The sequence below is a fragment of the Gavialis gangeticus genome, unplaced genomic scaffold (assembly GCF_001723915.1).
Source record: "Gavialis gangeticus isolate Ggan-Ray unplaced genomic scaffold, GavGan_comp1, whole genome shotgun sequence".
Taxonomy (NCBI): domain Eukaryota; kingdom Metazoa; phylum Chordata; order Crocodylia; family Gavialidae; genus Gavialis; species Gavialis gangeticus.
In genome coordinates this window covers 25,861,903-25,868,210 of record NW_017729029.1, presented here as the reverse complement: position 1 = coordinate 25,868,210, position 6,308 = coordinate 25,861,903, and positions in this window count along the sequence as shown.

Genomic DNA, 6,308 nt, shown 5'->3' with positions numbered 1-6,308 from the left:
CCTGCTGTGGAGCAGAGGAGAGGGGCTCCTGCAGCTAGGGAGCAGAGGGGAGAGGCCAGTCGGCTGTGGAGCAGTGACCCCCACCCAGCCCAGAAAGCATGCTGGGATGTTGGAAGTGTCTGCTTTATCTTAAACCAGCAAGGGGTCTGGGACAGACATTGCATAAACTGATTTGAGCCAATTCAGTTAAGTCTGATACTATATTCAACCAGGTTTATCTCAAACTGGTTTCAGCCATTCTCAAACTAATGTATGTGCACTGAACATCTATTCTGTTATAGGTTTAAACCAGTTTCTGATTACTTAAACCTGTTTATGTCTGTCCCTAGCCTTAGTGTGTAACGTTACTTGTGCCCTCAAATAGCCTCCTCTATTCATTCTGATTCAATCACTCTTGGATGACAATGCTTTTGAAGTTCTTGGCTTTTTACCTTTCAAATATATGGAGGATCAAATCTTCCACAAACCTTTAATGACATTTGTTTCAAGAAGTTAAGTATTAAAATGGTCTAGTTACCTTTTCAACCTCTGTTGAGTTCATCCATCTGTTACTCTAGATCTCATTGTCCCTGGCTTTGGTTGTGTTACTTACATTAAAGTTAAATTAAAATTGTGCATGCTTTATAATGCTCAGGACCAGTTGGTTTGAGAAGGTCTGTACTTTTGAACTACTACCCCACCTAAAAGTTTTGCACATGCCCACTTGGAGTACAAGTGACAAACATGTTTTGGCACTAAGAATTGCAAGAGACAAGAGATTTGCCTCCTGAGGTGATTAACCTCATGATTGGATGAAGTTTGAAAAATGTATTGAAGGAGTGACTGACAACATGTCTGTTGGTTGAAAGAATGATTGGCATTATCTCTAAAAGTATGATTGGTACAGAAACCTGGTGTGATTAGAGGGTTATAAAAGAGCATGAGCCTGAGGGTCTGGGCATGATTGGTGTGTGACAGGTGATGTATGACTGAAGATGTAGGTCTGTGTGTGTAAGTATGCAACTAGTGTGATTCATGTGAGAGGAGTAGGTGGATGTATTGGTATGAGCTCTGGGTTTGGAAAAAAATTGTGGATTGTTCAGTGTGTCTTTACTGGGTGTGGGCAAAGCTTCCCAGTGGATATTGCAGGCAATTGCAGACCAGGTAACCACCAGTTGCTGGCTACCACCGCCCTTAGGAGGTAGAGTATCACCCATCCCTATTAAAGGAGTGCAACCTCCATGTAAGAGAAATACTTCTGGGAGGGAGGGATAAGATAACATTTACTGACGTGCCACTGTGAATGAGGGATCCTGTGAGTCCTTGTAAAATAAGCCTGTGCCTACAACCACAACACTATTGCAAGTGTGGAGTGAGATAAGGAGCTTTGCTTTCTAGTTATCGTTCTCTCTTCTGTATTCCTTTGGTTTCTGTCCCTTCCCTGTTGATTAATTCTGTATTTGATGTTGTTCATTGTTGTTTGTTAAGTAATACTGTTGTAATAATATAGTCTTGTGGATTTCAATCTAAAATTGAGTCTGTTGATTTGTTCAAGTCCATTTGTTGCCAGGTTAAAGCCAGGTCATAGCTTAACCTTGGTAAGAGTAGGCTCTTCCACCACTTTCATCTGCTGGGTGAGTGAGATACTTAGCTAATTTTAATCCCTAGTCAACACATCCAAAGAAAGTTTGAGGTACATGGGACGAGAATTGTGCACTGGTGTTAATCTCCTTCCCCCCCACCCCCGGACCATGTTATGCCACCGTGCTGCTCACAGCAAGAGAATCTTTGCTTTCTTGCTAACCACCTAGTGATAGCTGCACTCCAGTGATTTTTTTATAATAAGTTTTGAAATTTGTCATACCAGTGTGCAGCCTGTAATCTTCACCCCAATTTCAAGGTTACTATAACATGCTCCTTCTGATTTAAGGCCTTTGCCTTCAGCTAAACTACATCATACTATAATTATCCTCATTATAACATCCATAATGCTTGGTTCCCATGGGTGGTAGTGGTATAACAAGGATGGAAGAATCAATTTCAGCATGCACTGACCTCTAATTAGCACAAGCTTATTTCACTGAAAATTGGGTATGAAGTAAAAGAAACCTAATGCTTTCTGCTCACTTCCTAAAGAATTGAAACTTTCCTTGCGTGTATATATATCTTCCTTTTCCGCACCTACATATTCATTTTATAGTCTAGATGGATCCCTGAATTCAAGCTGTTTTTGCCACAGAGCTGGTAAAAAATGGCTCTAAAACCTATATGGCTTTGGCCACACTGGCCATGTCCCCATGATCAGGGGTGTGTGGTTGCTGTGAGGAAAAAAGCAGCGGCACAAAATTGTGCTGCTGCTTTTTGCCCCGGCACATGCCCCGGCATATGGGGTTAGTATGGGGAAAAGTTTTCTGAGTGAGGTAAGGGAGGCTGGTAAGGGGACCAGCACCTGGGCTGGTTCCAGAAGCCTTACCTGCATTCTGGGGGCCTCCCAGGGCTCCAGCAGCAGTGATCCAGGTGTACAGGGCCTAGCCAGAAGCCAGAGCATGGCTCTGGCCAGCCAGGCTCTGGTTTTTGGGCAGCACACACTGAGGTCATGTGTGCTGTCCCACTTTTTTCCAGGTGCTTTTTTTTGATACTGGGATTTCCCAGTATCTAAATTTGACTGCACGCTGTAAGGATGCAAAACAAAGAACTAAAACACATGTGCAGGGTGCATTTTGTGGTGCCTCAAAAGCTTCTCAGGCACTGCAAAATGCATGTACGTGCTCATGTGGATGCAGCCACTAAGGGCATTTGCATACGAAGAAATCCTTCAGGGGCTTGGTCCAGTAAAAGAAATCCTATTAAGAGATAGGGGCATTTCTTGTCATGGGTCACACAGCCCATGATCCATTGCCATGAGGAAAAAAAAGAAAAGAAAATGGAAAGCTTTGAGGAATTCCAAATTTTACAAAAAGTGTCTCCATTTTGTGTGACGTCCATAAGTAAAAAGGGCGTATGAGACTGCCTGGTGAAAGAAGGAAGGATGAAGGTGTGGGTGAAGGGGAAATGTTTATTTCCCTCCTTCAGTCCTGAGAGGCCTACCAGGGGGGTGGGGGAGGCAGCATAACTGAAGGGTATATAACCTTTTTTGTGTAACCCCTGTGGCAGAAAGCCACCTTGGTTTCTCCCCAAAAATCTCTGCCCTGTAACCATGTGTTTAAAATCTCTGCCCTGTGACACTGTGATTAAAATCTCTGTGCTGCGACCATTTGATTAAGATGGGCCCAGCAGAGGAGACCACACCCTCAGCCTGTCTCTTTAGGGAACTGGAGCTGGCTGCATTCCTGAGGGAGGGGAGAAATCTGCTCCCTCTGCCTACGTGACTTGCATCACTTACCTGGGTAAGGGGTTTCTACCTGGTGGGTTGGAATCTGCCCGGCAACTAGTGATGTTGCCAATATTTGCATATTAGAATCTGGACTGGAATTGCTACATACATCCCACAAAGGCCACCACAAGTTATCAAACCACCTAGATGCTAAAAAAATGCTATAAGTAAAAATCTGATGGGATTTCTTATTTCATTATTTTTTCGTTTCTCATTTTATCATGCCCCACTAGTTGGCAATTACTTCCTACTGTACTCTATTAAATATTCATGTCAGATATTATTTGCATAGTGCAGCTTTTCTCTGACAAAAATTATGTTATTCATTCACTGCTTAGAAGATTGACCCAAGGTCTCTACTTTAAACACACAGTTATATTGATTGTGAAAATACACTAAGAAAATTATGTACTTTATATGCATGCATTACTTCTCCTGAGTCATCCTGAAGCTTATAATTTAAGTCCCAGTGTTTCAGGTAAAATGAAATTGCTTTGCTAAGTAAGGCTGCTTTGATTTCAGCTTTACTCCAAGCTTTGCCAGGCAAGCAGAAAATCTTCACAGGACGAAAGGTCTTGTTCATATAGAATGTACAGTCATGCATTACTAAAATTGTATGCATCTGAAACACACCATGCCAGTGTCCAAAGATTGTTTTACAAAACCCATTTTTACCTTATGTAAATAATCCTATATCCTCTGTTAATGGAAGATTGTCACAAATAAACAGTGAATTCAGATTTCAGAAACCATTGCTGTGACTGCATTACATTATACATAACAGACGAAGAACAAAGAAGGCAGAGAAAAAAAAAGAAAGGAAAGGGAAAAAAATTCTGGAAGGAAAAAAAATCAAAGTAACACCTTGGAGATAAGATAAAATGACTTAATGCTACAGATACATTTTTCCTCATGCACGTCTCTTATTTTTGTTTTAGAAACAGCATACCATTTCCTGTTTTTTCTTTTGTTATGCTCCTTTTTCCTGGTATATCCTTCCGTTTCAAATTAAGAGTTTAGATAGACACGTGATAAATATATGTTTTCATGTAATTTATTTCTTAGTCTGTATTTCGTCTTCCCAGGCCCATAACCTTTCTCTTGCCCCTTCTCAGAATTATTGCTTTTTCTGATGTTGTGCACTTCTGCCTTTTTTTTTTCTTTCCCTTTCTACCATGCGACACTACTGCACAGTGTATCATGTAGATGAAGCCTGTGGGACTTACAAATAGGATTATCCTAAATCTCACGATCTACATAAGGGCAATTTAATGCAGAGGTAGAGGGTGTACTTTGGGGATTGCACTGAGAAACCTTTTTGAAACGAACCTGTTAGATCTCAAAGACATGGCATTCTCCAAAATTGTAAGATCAAGTTTATTACTCATGAGCACGTCTACATGTGCCCCATGGCACAGTTGTTACAGTGCCCTCATTTAGTATTTTCTCTTGGAAATACTAAATGATAGTTCAGTAACAGGTTGTACTGCACCATACCAGCGGCTCATAGTTATTGTTAGCCCCTGTGTCACTATAGTAATCTACACGTGGACAGTTGACCAATTAGCTCCACAGAGTTGACTAATTAGCTCCACAGTAAAGCCTCCCTGTCTACACATGCACTTGTATTGGGGTGCAGTAAATTAATTAACTCCACTATAGAATAGTACTTCTGGGGACCGTACTATCCTGCAATAGAGTAATTACATATGCTCAAACTCACAGGTAGGTGGTGGCCTGGGTATAAGGGTTCCACCTAACCCCATGGTATAGCACCCTCATGCTCCAGCCAGCCCCACTGCCAGCCTTCTTTCCCACCTGGAGCCTGAGGCTGACCCCACCCAGATCCTCTGTCAGCCTAGGGCTGCTCTGCCCCAGCTCAAGGTGCTGTGGTTGCAGGTGCATATGTAAATGGTGCACCCTGGAGCAGCTACTCCAGCGTAAACTGCACCAGAGTTTATCACATTACCCAAATTGCACATGTAGATACACCCACTGAGCACATCCACACATGCAAGCACATGCACTTGGAGCAGCTCAAATAGAAGCCGTGCAAATTTGAGATGGAACTTTTTGCCTCAGTGCACATGCTCAGACATGCACTTTGCTGTGGAGCAAATTGTGCCACTTTGGGCAAAATAACCCTGCCTGGAACCTCCTGGATCTGTAGCCAGGGGGAGCTACACCCCGGGGCCAGCACCTGTGCTGTCCCCAGCAGTATAAAAATCTGTCTGTCCTGGCCCCAGCAGTATGAAAAACTGCCTTGGCAAGTAGGTCAGGGCTACTTGCTCCCAGGAACTTCTGGGGCCCAGCCAATTGGTACCTGGGGACACTACCCCTTGTGCCAGCTGGACTGCTGAGAAGCCCTGAGAGTTCCCTGCACCCTTTACCCACTGCAGCAGTCTGGCAGTGGGGGCTGCTGCCTGTCTCTGACCTGCTGTGCACCTGCCAGACCTGGATGGGGACTGCACATCCAGTAGAGGTATCTGCCCCTCTGGGCCAGCTGCCAGTGAGCTGTGGCTGCAGAGTCGGCCTTTGTGTGGCACTACTGCCATGTGTGCCCCCTGCCCGGCCATCTGGGCAGCTATCACTGATAAGATGTTCATAGTGTGGTGGCCTGCTTTGAACTGTCAAAGCATGTCCTCCTGGGCCCATTTGTCCAGGAGGTCAGCCACAGCCAGATGGGTCCAAGGTGCCAGCTCTGGGTTCTGCCACTGCCCCTCCCCCCCCCCGGCCGGCAGGAATTCTGGTGTCCCTTATTGGAAAACTGAAAAATCCCTGATAAAAAAATTCCAAAGTCACTCTGTAAAATACCCCAAATTCCATGTTCCTCCACAGTTAAAACAAAAGACAACTATAAAGAGAGAGGGAGTGAGACAGAGACACTGATCAGCTGGGCAATGTTTTATTCAATATATCTACAGTGTTAAAGCAATGTGGAAGCCTAGCAGTGTCT